The 18,646-nt window shown below is 29.1% G+C and overlaps 1 pseudogene; it reads right to left on the bottom strand.

The window, feature by feature from the left end:
- Nucleotides 1-10,113: 10,113 nt before the first annotated feature.
- On the bottom strand, nucleotides 10,114-16,162 carry LOC105112894 (ABC transporter C family member 8-like; annotated as a pseudogene).
- Between the last annotated feature and the right edge of the window lie 2,484 nt (nucleotides 16,163-18,646).

The following is an 18,646-nucleotide window of genomic DNA, read 5'->3' as shown; positions in this document are numbered from 1 at the left end:
GTTTATAATTTGTACAATTAACCTCTCTATGGTTCGACCCCGGTCTTGCCGGGTTATTTATTACTTCGATACTCCTGCACTTGGGAGAAGACATCAATCTTTCAGTCTTGTCAGCTAACTTACGCCATCTCTAAACATATTATCAGATAAACTCTTTTTAATCCCTTTCCATGTTTAATAAGTTAGAAAAATCTAGTACTATATCCATGTTGAATTTATATTGCTTTATATAAATATCTATAAAGTCTCTTCGTCTCTTAATTTTGGTGTTGTCAACTTTCATGTACCAGCTTTGGGTGACACTATTTAAACTCCCATAATTATTAATATCTCATTTTGTACAACTTTAGCTATTTTGTTGTTGCACACTTAAAGGTAAGTCATTGGATATTACATACTGTTGTACTTATCAAACTCGAATGCTTTAAATTTTCCAAGAATGACCACATCATACATTAAGCATATCTCAACCATTTTTTTCAGATCACAAACATCCATCTCTTTAATGACTCTAACCCTCTACTTAATTACTGATAGTTTCTCAAAATATACCTCTTTCATTACTTTGGTTTTTCAAGTTTCATCAACTGTTAAGTCAATTATCAAGATTATTTAGACTAGTGGTACTGGTCATATATTGGTAATGAATAGACTTTAATAAAAGTCTGAGGGGGTATGTGCCCCAAGCTTTATGGGGTGAAGATGAATGGTGTACTTGGTGTTTGAGGTATAAATATATTAGGAACATGCTGTGTTTCTATGGGAATCTGATTACAGCTAGATGTCCCATCTCCTCCTGAGATTATCTGTAATGCTTGCTTATATATGATAACAAGTTTTGCAATTTCTCTTTTAAGATTATCAATCTTTTAAAGATAATTCATCTCCAATGGTGCTCTCTCCTTATATGTCATCTTTTGTTTCGTAAGCTTTATATTGTAGATCTGAGGGGCTAGTTGGATTTTCAAGGAACCTATATTTTACTCGCATTTTTAACTTGGCATACATTTAATAAAAGATAAGTAGAACATATAATGATGCATTTTAGATATTGAAAATATAATAGTGAAAGTATAAGGATATATTTTAATAAAAGGTTCTAACCATTAAGTGCATAGGGGTAATGATACACTAATATTATTCTATATTTTAAGTATCTTATTCTTACTTTATTATGCATGTTTAATGTTTTACAATAGTTCACTTAACTTGTTTTGTGCTTAACAGTGCTATGAAGACACAAAGTATAAAAAAGAGCTAAATGAAGCATTTAGAAAACAATATTAAGAAAAAGACTAGAAATAGAATATTGGGATGATTCATTAGAGTTAGAAATGTAAATCCAACTTGAATAAGGAATCCTAATGAGATTAGGAGTGGTAAGGGAAAATATGCTAAACTAGACTATTGTGTAATCTTTGACCTTATTTGAAACAACAAGTCAGATTTTTCTACGATTAAAGTTGGGATGAAAACTAGAATCTTAAGATTCCAATCTATATATGATAGACATGGTAACTCATTTACATGATCCACGACATATAATTTTTTTGGTTTTAAATATTGCTATTAATTAGTTTATGTTGGATGTGTAAACCCTTGACTTGGAATTTATAAACTAGTATTAATATAGTAATCTTTAATAAAAAATAATAAATTAAGAAGAAAAATTATCACGACTAAGGATGAAAATTCCTAGTAAATTAACTAAAATTTTGGATGAAATAAAGCAATAACTCATTACATGAAATATTAGCCAAGTGATAAATCATGTAAATTTTCTAATCGAGAAAAATAAATATTTAAAAGAAAAGTTTTATGGATTAGGGTGAAAATATTTAGAAAAATAGAACAAAGACCTGGATAGATTAATGTATGATTTAATGCATGAATAATGCTAATCATCGGGATAAACTCTACATTTAACCATGTAAATTTTAACCAGGTAAATGGAAAAGAAATTATGAGGAAAATTATTGTGATTAAGGTAAATATCCAAAAATAGTGCTATTAATTTCGGATGAGATGAGAATAAAACTAGGTATGAAAGATTATATAATTTAGGGTTTTATAGAAACTATCTAACTAAAAATCAAACAAGTAGTGTTTTTGTAATTATCAAACAAATATCCCTTCTTCTTTTTTATATGTTGGTTAGTGACTCTATCATCAAATGGAAGAAAAAAAAATTCATTTTTATTCCTTTTTTTTTAAGAAAGAAAAATTGGCTAGAAAGAAAATGATGATACAAAATTTTAAAAACTAAAATGTATGTTTAAAACAACCTAAATAGACTGCTTTGTCTATTTAAGATAGATCAAATGGATTGACCTTATCCATTAATGGATAAAAAGTCTGTTTGTTTGGACCAGATCAAAAGAAACAAAAAGTTATTTATTTTTAAGATAGGACATATACCACTGCTCTGTCTGATATGTTTTTGGACTCAATCATCTAGAACCTAATATTAGCACACACCATAATTTAGAGTTATGACTTTCAAGAAAGTATATAATGTTTTTCTATTTTTATGCATGAACTATCATTATGACATCTACTTTTCTCATTAATGACCATATTCATCCAACTTTTTTGGCTAATCATCCACTCACGCCAAACTTTCTACCAATAGAACAATAAAGTACAACAATCAATAACTCATCTTTATAGGTTATTTGTAAGGGAAAACAATTATTCTTCATCATTACTTTACTTTTCATGAAATAAGCTCATGTGACCAAGGTGAATAAAATATAAATACCATGGGTAACTAGGCAAATAAATATATTAATTCACTTAATAAAAATAACACAGGTTTAGAAACCACAAAAATAATCACAACATACACTTTTTATACTTTTAATTCTTTTTTTTTCTTCTTTTATATACATCAATTCCCTTATGCAGTTTACTAATTGAAGTATCAAAAGATTCTTGATTCTGATAGAAGACTCGTCCAAATATCAAATCTACCTTCAAACCTAGATACTTTAGCCTAAGACACAGTAAAATCCCAAGTATAATGAGAAGCTTTTGTAACTTAATGAGATATTTTAAGAGTTATATTATTTACTCAACCTATGGTTCATCATTTTTTATTTTATCAAGCAAGTAAATAATTCTTGTCAAAATTAAAAGATTTGTGAGATTATCTTTTCATGACATAACTCTGAAGAAAACTATATTTGTGTCATTCTCATTCATATCCATTACATATATGGGTTGAGTAAATGATATAGTTGTGCAATTGTTTCAAAGCCACTTAGCCATCAGAATTAAAAGAGTGTTTGTTTATGTGTCTGCTTTTGCTTTTGAAGCAGACCATAGAAATAAACCGTTTGTTTAATTACTAAATGTAATTTACTGTTTGTTTGACCTAGTATAATTGATGTTTAAAACATAGGGTAATCGAAAGCAACTTCAAGCTGTTTCTCTTTCATTTACCTTTTCCACTTTAACAATAAAGAGTATTTACTCTCCATTGTTCACGTGAATAATAGAGAACATCTTCATTGTTCATGGTTGGACTGGGTCTAGTCTAAACCTTAATGCATTGGATAGGGTCCAACCAGTAAAACAAAAAAATCTATTTTTTTTTTAATTTTTAATTGTGTTTTATTTGAAAAACTAGTGTTTAACACTATTTAATGACATTATATAAATTAAAAAGAGATCACATGATGACATATTATTTGCAGAATTTGATTGCAATCTCAATTTTATTCCTGATGATATTTACCTGATGTTGTTATACGCTCATAAAACCATGGATACTATAGTCATTGTCTGATAGATTTCGTATGTGATGGAATTATAAATAATTTAATGGAATAATAAAAAATACTTTATATAAAGTATTGTTTATTTCATGATATAAAAGTACTTAAATCTATAATATTTAAATTAAAAATCAGCAATATATATATTAATTAATTATTTTATAACCTTAATTTGAAAAAAATTCTTAACTAAACACATTAAACTATTTTTTGTTCAACCATAATTTCAACCATATTTTTAACCAAACATATATAAATACCAAATCAACCTTAACTAAAAATATTTTTTATAAAATATTTTTTAAAATCACAATAACAAAAGCTATTATAATACCAAATATACTCAAAAAGAAAAAAAAAAGCCTCTTAACGATATGATTCATAGTATGGAATGACATTTATTCTTTTAATAATTATGTAACTGGTATTTTGTGTGAGAACTATTTTTAATAAACACACCATGACCTCCTAATTGTTTAGCTCTTTATATATCATATGTAAAAATAAAAAATAAAAAATAAACATTTGACTTTATAAGAGTTAAAAATATATAAATTTGAGACCTCACAGATTTCACTCTAGGGTTTTTAAGAGCCATCCTATTGATTTATAGCATGAAATGTTAATTGATGATATTTTTATTTCAATTTTAGTTTATAATTTATCAAGATATCGTAAATATAAGTTTTGATTTATATTTTATCAAGATCTCATCCATATAGTAATTTAATGCATTTAAAAACTAAGATGGACAAATGCAAATAGAGATGAAAACTTCTTTTTATTATCGATAAACATTGAGAATCTTTGTATTTAAAGTTTTTTATTTTGTTGGAATAATATTAAAAAAAACAAAATTCAACTAAAATGGAGATTTAGCAATGTTCAATCCAAAAGAATATTATGATTAGCATGTTATTAAGTAAATCAATCTTGTCTTTTTCACAGCAATCAATTCAACTCAATTCAACTCAATTCTGTCACCATGTAAGACAAAAGTCCAAATTTCGAGTTTTAAAACAACAAAACAGAGGGCATTAATTTATATAGAAATCGAAATAATTAATTAAAAGTCGTATAAAACAAAAATAAAATAAAAATAAAAATAAAAATAGTACTACTAAGTCTATGGATTTAACATAATAATCAAATGATGCGGAGGTTCGAAAGCTGGTGGTCGGAGGACATGATCCCTGGCACACGCCACGAAGTTGACACCACCCTCTTGACTGACAAATATATCTCTCGCAGAGACGTTTGCTAATTGCTAATTAAGACGTGGGAGTCAGCACTTAATTGTTATTTTTATCCGTCCACTTAATTAACCATATCATTTCTCATTTAAACACATAATTATCTATGATAATTATCTTGTACTCCCTCAGTCCGAATAAAATGCCTGCTAAAAAAAAAGGAAACAAATAAGAATAATTGTTTACTTTTAAATTAAGGAAAATTAAAATTTAAGTTTAAGTTTAATAAACTAGAAAGTCTATGCCTTGGAGGTAAAAGAAAATCATTATTTTTTTAATTTTTAAAAATAAATTCTAATTTTTATTTTTATCTTTTTTATTGTAAAATATAATTTTATATTTAATTTAATCTAGTCCCACACCTGAAAAAAAAAATAGTTTTGGAATACATTGAAATGGTTTTTTTGTTCAGACAACTACTAAAAAAACTACAAAAAAAATTGCATTACCCTATAATGATAATTGATATGGTAAAAATTATAGGCATTTGCTTTTGTTATTTAAAGAAATGAAATTAATTTAGGAATTTGATTATTTAAAATAAATAAATGATATAGGATTGGCATTTGCCATAATTTTCATGGATGCTTGAATAATCATTATTTTTGTCATAGCCTATTTTTGGGCTCTCCCCTAAAATTTATCTTTTAAAAAAAAATAAAAAATAAAATAATAATAACAACAAGAACTAGCAACTTGACAAAAGCATACTGAGAAGGGTTTCAAATATATAGAAGTATCAAACTAGAGTTTTGAACAAATTTAGTCACCTAATTGTACCTCATTGTATCAAAGACTAAATAGATAATATAGATTTAAGGTCAAATTATAATATTATTGGATGAATTCGCATGAAAATTAAGTCTAGGGACTTAATTGAATTTTTAATATGTCAATTTCATTTAATCATAGGTCAAATTAAAAGTTTAATTATGTTTAAGGATTAATTTTGATCAAATAAAATATTTAATTAGTGCAAATACTTAATTATACGGGTTAAATTAATTTTATTAAGAACTTAATTCGTGAGAAAGTAACTTTGGAAGCCCATTTTAGGCTTAATCGAGAAGATTGAAATTTTAAAGGATCAAATTTAATTTTTTACAAAGTCAATTGATTGAAATCAAGGATAAAATTGCAAGAAAATCAACGTTTAGGTTCAATTAAGAGTCAAATTGAAGAAACTTATAACCAGTTATCTTTATGAAAAAAATGCTAAACATCAAAGACTTAATTTGGTTGAAAACAGGGGTAAATTTGAAGCAAATTGAAAGTTAAATAGTCAATTAAAGATCAATTTGCATAAATTCAAAATCAAGGATTATAACAAAAAGGCGTTGAACTTCAGGGTTGATATTTAAGTTTAGCAAGGGTAAAATCATATAAAATTAAAAGTTTGAAATCAATTAAGGATGCATTTAGAAAAATTAAAAGACAAATGACTAAATTGAATTTTAGTTAAACTTTTAATTAAAACCTTAAGGTTGTCAAAACAACGTTGTTTCATTTAAATGAAATGGTACGTTTTAACCAAAATAGTTTGTTTTGGTGCAAAACGATGTTGTTTTGACTAATACAAAATAAAAAAAGGGGTGTCGGGCACTTGTTGTTCGAACATTGTTCATCATCTTCAACCTTTTGTACCTAAAAGGCTGGTCGGGTGGCTACTTTTCAAGGATATTTAATGTTTTATCTATCCACTAAACAGAACAAACAAGACACCACTCTTATGACCAAACACTATACTACACCCTAGTGTAATTATTGTTAGCTGGTCATATTTGTAGTTTCCACGACATCGCTCTAAAGAAGCTGACCCAATCAGCCTTTACAGCCATATTTCATAGTTTGTGATGATGACTTTTGATTGGTGGTTAAAATCCTTCCCATTTAAATCAAGAGACAAGATTTATTCCCAATAAAGATTAGATATTCCTCTTTCATCCCCTATAAATTAATGTGAATTTCATGCATTAGGGGAGGAGAAATGAGTGAAAATGGAGTAAAAAAACCGTAATTTACTTTATTTTTAATCGTCTCTCTTAGCTAAACCTTTCTATATCTCTTTTTCATCACTAAACCATTTTCTTGCCACTTTTGCCTTCACCAACACTAGTCTCCTTCACCAACAACCATCTCCACATTGACAAACACCATTGAAAGAAAGAAAGAAAAAACCGTGACAGCGCCTGACCTTTTCTTTTCTATTTTTAGTTGAAATGAAAACCCCTCGACTAACCTAGCAACCGGAGACCAACAAGTCATAAACATGACTCAGTAGGTTCCCGCAATAGCTCATTCAGCAGCAGTTTGTCTCTCTAGTAGCCATGAATGACAATGGCAAGGACAACCATCATGAGCAGTAACGAACTCCATTAACATCTCCATTATCCTTATACGGACCTCCCATCAGTGACACTCTTTAAGCAAGGTAATCATCTTTTTTTTTCTTTTCTTTTATATGTAAACACACAAAACATGAATTACAATTCACATCCTGCAATTTTACTACATAACTTAGTCATTGACCTGGGCCAATGACTAAGTTGTATAGGTTGGACCCTCAACTTAACCCATACAGAATTATAAGAAACATAATTTGGTGGGGAGTAACAGTTTACCTCATGATTTTTAGTCGAGTTTAGATTTATGAAATATCTAACTATGAGTTGAGTGTTAACTTGGTAATGATGGTTATACTATGCCATAACCATTTCTTGTAAACCCCTATATTGCCTTTATAAATGGCTATCATTAGATAAATTATACATCCTTTTGAGAACTAGTAAGTCTATTCCTCATGTAAAGGCTAGAACTTGCCTAAAGGATATAGACTCCTTAATAATTCATTTTGCACCATGACAGATTTGATAAAAAATCTTAAACTCTGTAGGATTTTCAAAACATCCCTAGCTATTATGAAAGAAAAAAGAATAACCTATTCTTCCAACTCAAACAATAGTAATAACAATATGATTTTTAGGAGTTGCATGTGAAATTCAAATTACTATCAAAGATATAGAAGTAAAATAGTAAGATGGCAGATACGGTACACATAACATTCACAACTAAGGAAAAGGTTGTGGAAAATAATATAACTATATTATTTAATAGTTTTACCTATATTTACCTAATACTTTGCCCATTTCATATGCATATATATAATACCTTGATATTCTATATTTTATGTTGTACTTTTGGATGTAGTATTTGAAAAGGAGTATTTTAAAGATAAAATTCATACCATGTTTCAACTCGTGTCAAATATTGACAAATTTAACCTTTGATCGATGTTTTATATAAAACTTGAGTTGTAAAGGTCAAAATAAAGTGATTCTAGTGGCATCAGAAAAAAATATCTATACCTTTCTATACATCTATGTAAAAAAAAAAAAGCATGGAAATTGCATCCTTCAAAGATAAGACACATTCTGCTAGTTTTGACCTTTTACCATTCTAACTTGAATATTTTGAGTTAAAGAAGTCTATTTGATACAAACTTGATTTTTTTAGATTCCTAACTTAACGACCTATCAAACTACCAAATTTCAGTAGAAAAAAAGCTCATATGAAAGAGATATGATTTTCTAAAATAACTTATAAATTGGATCAGCAGACAAGTTTTGTGAAGAGACAAGTTCAACTTACTTCCCAAGCATCCAAACCGACATGACAATTATTTTTTCGTATAGAAAAGTTCTTTATTTAGAAAATTAACTTCATTAATTCCAAAGTTAAAACTTGAAGATTTTATGCAAGACTATTTTTTCTTCTTTATATGAAAGTAATTATTGTACTATTTATAGATTGTCTATATTGGAAAGGACTTTTATTTTTATTTTTAAGGATAGAAACAAACTAGTAGGAGTGTGGGGAATATGATTTTTTATTAGGTAAAAGGAAAAAAGAGTAAGGAAAAGAGGGTGGTGGCAAAAAAAAAGAAAAAGAAACTCTCACCTTTTTTCCTACACCTGAAATTGTATTTTCATCTTTTTTCTTTCTTAGTTTTTCGATCGTCATGCAAGGCTAAATTATTATTATTTGGTTGAAAAGATATAGAAGCCTTTGGATTTTAAAAACTACGAGTTCTATTTTATCTTTTCTTTTTAGTTTATATGATGAGTATGAATGTTTTCTTATGCTTATTTTCTATGATTGTTTAATTTAATTGTTAAAACAGACTTTAAGTTTTCTATCAAAATCGAAGTTATGATACTTAACTTGTGAAGTGATTTAGTTTAATAAATATGACAAATTTATATTGTTAATCTTAGAAAAAACATTCAATTAAAGTAAACATAAACTGCAGACAGTTATATTGTCTGAATTTATTAATCTATCTAATTCTTAAGATTGTCATTGAATTAAATTACTATTGCAGATGCTGTGGTTGTTTAATGGTTAGGGTTAGTTGTATTATAGATTGATAGAAAAGATAAATATTCAAATTATAAATTGATATATCATTTCAATGATTATTTTTTATTTTTGTTAGTGAATGTTTACTTGAGACTAAGATTTTTCTCTTAATAAGTTTTGGTTTATTTAATTTGTTTGATTACTTTATTTCGTTTACCTTAGCATAGCTTAGATAATCTTAAACCCCTCCAACTTTGAATTATTTAACATAAAGACTTGAACTAAATTTTTCTCATGAGATTGACCTCTTACTTGCTCTATACTATCTTATTTGTTTAAATTAGGGTAATTAATTGTGTGACTGCGACATTACAATACCCAAATTGAGATAAATGAATTGGAGCAGATAAAGAAAACGTTTTAAGAATAATATTAGCAGCAAACAAGGTTGATTACATAGTTGGATGACCATTTTGGAGAATTAGTTTACCAAAAGCGTTAATTTGACGTTATAAGGCGAACTCTTCTGACATATAAGAAAATGATGAAAAAGAAAGCATGACATTTGGCTTCCAAAACCATGCATTGTCACATGCAAGCCAAAGATGCAAAGCTCAACTTGTAATAAAGAGGTAATCAACTTAAAAAAAGAAGAAGAAGAAGAAGAATTACAAGCCTATTTAAGCAAACATTATAGGCAATCTTGATAAGGGAAAGAACACTTAGAAGAAATCAAATATAGATGCAAAACCCCTTTTGAGCATGCTACTTAAACCATAAGCACAAGTAAAACCCTACATTTTCACATAAAAAAAATCATAAAGGAAAATGATGTCTCTTTAAAGTCACAATATGTTGCATACTTTCTATATATACAGTAGACCCCTTGACCCAAATACCTTAAACAATTGACTTGATGACTGAATAACCATAAAACCAATAATTCAGACCTTGAAAGATGAGTAGGAAGAGGCTAGAGCATAACAATAGTCCTATAATAAGGATTTGAATTCAGAGTTAGAAGTGCCAGAGTGAGAAAAAAGAAGTTTGAGTCTAATTTAGCTACCTTAGAATAAGTCATGCCATAATAAAGAAAGAGAGATGACTTTCTTTACATCTCTCTAGTAGTCTATACCTAAATTATTTTGATATCATCCCGACATTCCCACAACAAATGTAATGTCAAGTCTTATATACTAGCTTAACTATAACAACAACTATGTGCTATCTAAAAGTTACAAGAAAGGTTTGATGATATGAACTTGAAGGGTAAGAACTTTAGAACCTACAATCAAGATTAAAAACAACCTAAAAACGTTAACATTAGATTGAAAAGAACTCAACTCAATGACTATCTAAACCAAAGAATCGTAATTATTAGGTGAAAACCCAACTTGTTATTATATAGAATCAAGAATTGAAATTATAAGAATTCACATCATAAAAAATAGTATTTGTTAAGCTCTAAATAGTTTAACAAAGAGCCAAAAGTGTGAGCAACCTTGCATACATAATATTATTTTTAAAATCAAAATACCCTAATAAACCTAAATAAAAAATAAATAATCTTATTATGCTAGGTATAACATTCTAAACAAGATTAAAAAAATAACATAAAATTCGTTTAGTGATGTTTGTTGATTCTTATCATTTCTCATCTCCTTAAATGAATCATCACCTATGTTAAATAGAAAATAGACATTAAAAATAACATTGACATTATGGTAACCTAAAAGATTTACTTTATATGTATTATTGTTGATTCATTTAAAAACTTGAAATAAACTATCTTTTTTAGAATATATTTAATTTTAATCACTTGTTTAAAAAATAAAATATCTATAATTTTTGTTAGCTTTATATGCATTTTGTTTAATCCTTTTCTATATATTGTTGAACATTTTCATGAAGTATAACTGCACTTACATTTTATTCTAGCATGTAAATATAACCATTTTAATTCACCATGTGAACTTATCATCTTGAATATAACTGTACAATTACTAAATTTATTCATTTTCAACAAAGCTTCGGTGACATTTCCTTTACACAGAACACCAACAAATTTGGAGTCTTTCTTGCTACTGGAACAGTATTCGGCCACAAGTTTGGAAAAGTTGGAGTCAGTCTGCATAAGCTTTGAAGGCACATCATATTCCACCATCTCCCCTGCAAACACAAATTAAACATTAACAGTTTCATCTGCATCTATTTCCAGATGCTGAAGAAAACCAGTAACAATTGTGTACAATCTATGTTGATTCCTCTGAAAGAGGTACTTGATGGAGTATTACAGTAAGAGAGGACCATGACCATGACATTGTCCACAACTGTAGGAACTCTGTGAGCTACTGTTATCACAGTGCGTCCTGAGAACTCTTGCCTTGTAATTCTTTGCAAAATCGCACCCGTCGCGGTGTCAATGGGAGCAGTTGCTTCGTCTGATGCTAGAATTTTATTCCTTCTAAGTAGAACTCTCCAAAGACAGAAAGTTGTCGCCGCCCAACGCTCCAATTCTCTCCCTCATCATTAACTGCTAACACAGTTTAGACTGGTAATGTTGATACTTGAGAGATTTACAAAGATTTGGATTGCAATGGAGGTGATAACTTCATGTTTTCCCAACATTACGTGATGAATCAAAAAGCTTAGGAAGGTAGCAGATTGTAGCTTTAAGCTGGCATTTCTCCAAGGCGTTTAAATGTAGAACCAATAATTATGTGGTGGGAATAAAGTCTTTGTAAGATAATCTGCAGATAGAATTATTATTATTTTCTTTAATCAAAATCATTAAAGAAAGTGGAAAAATGTTTTTGGCTTACCTCCCATTTTTCACTACCAGAGCGAATGCCTAGGGTCCAAGGTAGACCTCACACTCTCTTTGAAGATTTAACTTTGGGGTATAGTTTAATCAGTTATATTTTAAATTTATTTTTTAAAAATTATTAATTTGAGTGTTACAGATCTTAAGATTATTGAAGATTTACATGATTATTAATTTTAAAATCTTAAAAAATTAATAAAAAATATATTTAAACTGATCGAATACTTACAGTTAAAAATAAAAATAAAAAAGAAGCTCATTCTTGAGGAACAATACTAGGTTGGTTCTCAAGTCCTTCAGTTCAATACTTCTTCTTCAAGTCCATCTACGAGAATTTTCCCATTTTCCGGCTCTACCAACCTAAACAAAGCATTTAAAAATGTAGTCTTCCCACTTCCGGTTCTTCCAACAACTCCTACTCTGGTGCCTTCCACAAATGTGCAAGCGATTCCTTTAAGAACCAATGGCATTCGGACGATATCTTTATCTTCTTATCACCGAGAACCAAACTATTAAAACAAAAATTATGAATTCAAGGTGAAAGGCCAAAATTATTACTACTTGTTTTCTCTCATACCTTGAGGTCCTGCAACTCTATTCTTCCATGAGGTGGCCATGAGGAAGGAAATCTCATGTCCTCTACAGTTGCTGGAGATTCTGGTGGTATATGCATGAATTGCTTGATCCTTTCAACAGAGACAACGTAGTTTGACGAATTGCAGTGGTACCGGGTCATAATCACTTGGATGGTATTCAAAGTAAGCGCATTCGAAAGAGATAATCCCACGAACCTTTCCAACAGTGATAAATTTTCGTGATGAATAATGAAGTAGAGAGAGTTTTTCCATTTACACTTAAAAGAGTAAAATCAGCAATTAATTTATGTATTTCAGCTACTTGGTAAGCGTTTGCTTGGTAGTAGAACAAGAAGGACAGCCGAGAGCAGAATCAGGTTCTGAAGTGTCTCTACACGTAATGTTAGCCACTCCATGGCAGCATTAGAATGAAAGAAAAGCCTTGCATCTGTGCCAATTAGCATAAAATACTTTTTGAAGAACATATCCATAATGTTGAAAGCTGGCTCTAAAAGTGACCACCCCTAGTGATGTTTCTGATGCCAAGTTCAGAATAGGTGCTTTAATTCCCTTGAAGTAGATAGATTATAACCCTAAAGTATGAAAAAACCATACAGGAAAGTTGTCAGGTTATTTGATACATGTATAGAAGGAATAACACAAGTAAATTAGCAACTCGAAAAGGGGTACATTCACCTGACCATATATTGTAGCTGTAATTGCAGGGATGGCAACAACGACGACTGGCCATGTGACAGAGGTCATCACCACTATTATTGCAAGTAGACCAATTGTGGAAGCTGCGGGAAATGCAATGCCCAGAGGAACATCAAAGTCCAATGTGCTCATGTCTGAGGAAACCTGTGATATATCATGGAAAAAACAGGCTACTAAGGACAGTTTACTAGCTTTCCAAACTGAAACCAGCAGCATTTTAGCAGGTCATTTATAGAGTGATAGATGCAAGGGTCTACTTACCCGAGTATATATCCTCCCACCTGGTGTGGAGTCGAAGAAGAGCATGGGAGCTTTGAATAATGAATTACTGATACCTGAGAAGAAGGCTTTCGAAGCTTTTCATCCTAAAAGCGCTACAAACAAAGACCTTAGATATACAAATGGTGTACTAGATATTGAAATTCCTGTATAAATTCCATCTAAGATGCCATTGCTAATTTTAGGAAGTCGAAGCTTTTCTTCAGGGAGGAACCACTCACTGGATTCCTCAGTCTGGCATATATCAGAATTTATAGTTTCAATTTTCTTTATATTTCCGTAGTCTGAAGAGACACATTGATCTGTCACTGTATGTTTTATGAGCGTTTACAAGTTGTTTGAAGGCAGCCTACTAGTAGTTCCTCATAGGTTCCTGATTGAATTATCTGTCCACCTTCCCTAACCAGAAGTGAAATGGTCAAAATGGCTTTAAAAGACATCAAAATGCTTGAAACTAACACTTATGTACACTAAGATTCTATGTGTTCTTTTAAAAATATTTTTTTAATATGAAACAAACATCATCATTATTATTTTATTATTAATATAATCATCATTTTATAATTATTTATTACGAGCCTTCATGGTTAACATTACTATAACTATTATCTAATTACCAATATAACCATTATCATTATTATCACCACCACTTTATTATTAAAATAAATATTATTTTATAATTATTATCATCATTATTATCATTATTATATCAACAATTATTATTCTATAACTAGTATTTTTACCATCAATATTATTAATATAACAAATACCCCAACTATAATTATTATTATTAATGTTTCCATCATAATCATTACCATCACTTTTACCTTAAATATTACAATTCTTTTTCATTTTATAACCATCATTTAAAAATCATGTATGAAAAATAATTTATTTAAAAAAAAATGTTTTTGTTAATACATCTAAACAATGAAAAATAACTCCATTTTTAGAAGAAAAAAATGTTTTTCTCATTAAAAATAATTTTTTCAAAACAAACATACCTAATTTATACCAGAATTTTATCAGATACCGTCAGGAATTCAACTTGATGAGTCACTAAAATGACAGTTTTATCTTTGAGAGCATGCATGACAATTAACATGGTTCAAGTAAGCATCTGAATGCGACTCAGAAACTAATGACTATAACAAAAATAACAAAAAAAAAAAAATCTTATTTTGTAAATAACAAGAACAATAGAGTTTCTTAAATTGGAAAGGACTTCAGCTGTATGTGCACCCACTGCACTAAAAGGGTCATCAAGAAGGTAACTATTAACTTCATTGTAGATTGCTCTGGCAAGTTGACTTCTCTGTTTCTGTCCACCACTTAAATTAACCCCTCTTTGTCCAATCTCTGTAAGATCACCATGGTTGAAACTACTAAGGTCCTTTTCTAATGCACAATCTTTTATGATCCATTGGCTTTCCGCTTAGTATGTTATCACGAACTGTTCCACTCTGAATCCAAGAAGCTTGTGATGTATAGGCAATGGTTCCATTTACATTTACCCGCATCAAGGAAAAAACAAAAGGACAGATATTACATGGCATCCTTATACTATTATGTTTTTAGAGACTTCTTTGTTACTCGCTGATCCTGAAATCTTCGGGATCTCTCCAAGAACAGCATGTAGGAGTGTGATGATTTCCCAGAACCAACTCGACCGCAAATTGCAACTTTCTGCCCCATTTCGGCTTCCATGTTGATGCCTTTTAATGTTAGAACACGTAATTCAGGTTCCCAACTATAATTACCTTCTTGTATTTCGATGCCATTGTCTACCAATGTATGGTCTGAATTGTTTGCTGAAATTTTCATTTCCACATTTGTTGAGCTGATCATCGAGGAGGAAAGAATTGAGACGGACCAACGACACATTCACTTGAATAAGTACAGAGAGGGCCTCTGGGATCCATCTCATTGGCTCTGACATGCTGCGCAATGTTGCCAAGACTGAAAATAGTGACAGCATTGAGCGGGGCACTTCTTGTAACCATACATCCAATGAAGACTACTGCAGAGGAAATTTTCGGTGACATCCAATACAAAACTGCGGTGGAGGACTTTCTAATTTGTGATTTTGCTAACCATTCATATTCTGCACCTCTCGGCGAATCGATGACTTCTTTGAATTTATCATCCCATGATTGCAGCTGATCACTGCAACTGGAATTAGACCAGGCAGTGCTCCAAGACCAACAACCTTGCATGAAAGGGTTGCAAAACAAGACTCCATGCCGTGTGAAACCACCACAATGTATGCCCCATTCGATAAGCATCAACTGCTATGTAGTTCATGATCACACCGGCGGAGTGCCGCCTTCTTCCCATGCTAGATATTTGCAGCTGCTTTTGGTAGATCGCAACCATTATGAATATATTCCTGACAAATTATCAATGATCTTTAATTTTTCTTAATATGAATGTATTCATCCAGATATTAAGTCATCCACTTAGTGATCACCTTTCTTAAAAATTGTCCATACCCTTTTTTTCTAGATTCTTAATATGAATATATTTATTGATACTCTCTTGTGATAATCATTATTTTAAAGATCTATATCCTTAATATATGGAGTGTCCCAAAAATACTTAACAATATATATTCATAAAAGATTTCTTGCTATACAAAAATAATTTATGAAGTAGGGGTGTTCATGGTCTAATTCAGACCAGTTTTAATCCAAAAAATCCTCCAAACCGAAAAATAATAGTAATTGTTAATATAACCCAAACCAAACTAAGAATCGATTCAAATTGAATTAGTTTTGTTCGGTTTGGGATGGTTTTTAGCATTTAAAACTAGAAAAACTAAAATATTTTTATAGTTGTCATTGTATACCTTAATCTGGGCTTCGTGCTAGTGGAAAAACAAGATGTTGTATTACATCTTAGATAGATTGCTATTTAGAATGGATATAAGAATTTTAAAAATAAAAAAAATCTCAAAAATATTTACCAGAAGATAATAAAATAATCTTAATACTTTATTTATGTCTAAAAAAAAATTTATAACCACTAAAACCATCACTATTTTTTAATTCCATCTTTACAAGTGGGATTATTGTTTACACCATCTATTTGAACTAAAAGTTCAAATTTGACTCTTCTAGATGATTCATGTTCCCCTAAAGCTATGAAGATTGAGATCATGAAGGGTTAGGGAAAAAGAAAAGGAGAAAGTGGTGGAAGTGAAAGAGAGGTGGGCGGCCGAAAGGGTTAAGATTCTCTTTTTATAGTTTTTTTTAGATTTAATTAAATTGGTTAGGTTTGATCTAATTCAATTGATTTAAGCTTTTTTAAATTAGAATTGAACCGGATCGAGACGTTTTTTTTAATTTTTTTAATCAGTATATTTGATTTTTTCTATTAATTTGGTTTTTTCAGTTAATTTTTTCTTTGTTTTTTTTTTAATTTAATTGGTTGGTTTGTTTTTTTAAAACACCCTGCTATATAAAGGATACAAGGTTTAATGAATAAATTTAAATAACATCTTATAAAAAAAAAGCTCTTTTGTATGTTTTTGTGAGTTTTTTTATTTTTTTTTGTCAATTATGGATTTCTCGTGCAAAGAGAATCATGGTAAAATTAAATAATGAAATTGATACTTTCCACACAAAAGTGATTGTAGTAGAATTGACATGAGTTTCTCATTATGCAATGAATAAAATAAAAGCACGTGATAGGCTTGCCATAAGCCCTCTAATGTAAAGAGAATAAAAAAACAGAGAGAGAGATGCTTATGGGCTTGCCAAAAGCCTTCCTGTGTAGAAGCAAAATTGAAAATAATAGTTTACAGGCATGTCTTAGACTTTCTAGGCTCACAAGGATTCATTGAAGGCATAACTAAAAAGACTAGTAATATATATATAAAAATATAGTTGGGTTCTTTTTTTAAAATATTTTTTATTAAAAAAAATAAAATAATATTTTTTATTTAAAAAATTATTTTTGATATTAGTGTATAAAAATAATCTAAAAATATTAATATGAAGTAAATACAAAATAAAAAATTAATTTATTTAAAAATATAAAAATAAACAATTTTTTTATACAGCCTTTTACTTAAAAAAGAGCAAAATAAAATAAAATTCATTCCTATATATTTTTTTTATGTGTGTTCATGCTAGCTAGCTAGCTAGCACGCACGTGCAACTATTGAATGCATGGATGTTGGCGCTGGCTTAGTGCTAACCACATGGATGAAACCCCTTGTTTATTTTATTTTACTATCTTTCTTATTTTTCTATGTAAAAGAGAAAAGTTTTGTGCGTATTATTGGAAAGAAGATTATGAGAAGAATCTAGCAGTTCTTTTCAAAGATGGATCAAAGCCCTGATACGAGAGTCGTGGCCGACAGAAATTGTTTGGAAAAAATATTTTATTTTATGATATTTAAAAAGTAATTAGTGATGTTATATAAATTATTTTTTAAAATTTACTTTCAAAAAATAACAAATAAAAAGAGAAAAGAGAAATTATACATATAGATAATCTTATTATTTTTGTGAGTTATGAATTTTATTTTATCTCTTCTTTTTATTTTATCTCTTTCTCTTTAAAATAAATTTTAAAAAATATTAATAAAATACTACTAATTTTAATTTTAACATCAATTTAAAGGGAAAACTTTTCTTGAATGCTTCCAAGAAAAGTTTTTTTTTAATGCTTCATATAGTTCCTCGTGTAGTCTAGCCAAATATTCTTAAACATTTAATGAATGTGTGGGAGGAAATGTGATAATAATTAATTTTTTAAATATTTTTTATTTTAAAATATATTAAAATAATATTTTTTTTATTTTTTTAAAATTATTTTTAATATTAAAATATTAAAATAATCTAAAAATATATA

This window comes from Populus euphratica, unplaced genomic scaffold (assembly GCF_000495115.2).
Source record: "Populus euphratica unplaced genomic scaffold, PopEup_1.0 scaffold372.1, whole genome shotgun sequence".
Classification (NCBI taxonomy): domain Eukaryota; kingdom Viridiplantae; phylum Streptophyta; class Magnoliopsida; order Malpighiales; family Salicaceae; genus Populus; species Populus euphratica.
Note: the sequence above shows the minus strand (reverse complement) of the source record. Positions and strands in the feature narration are given on the sequence as shown.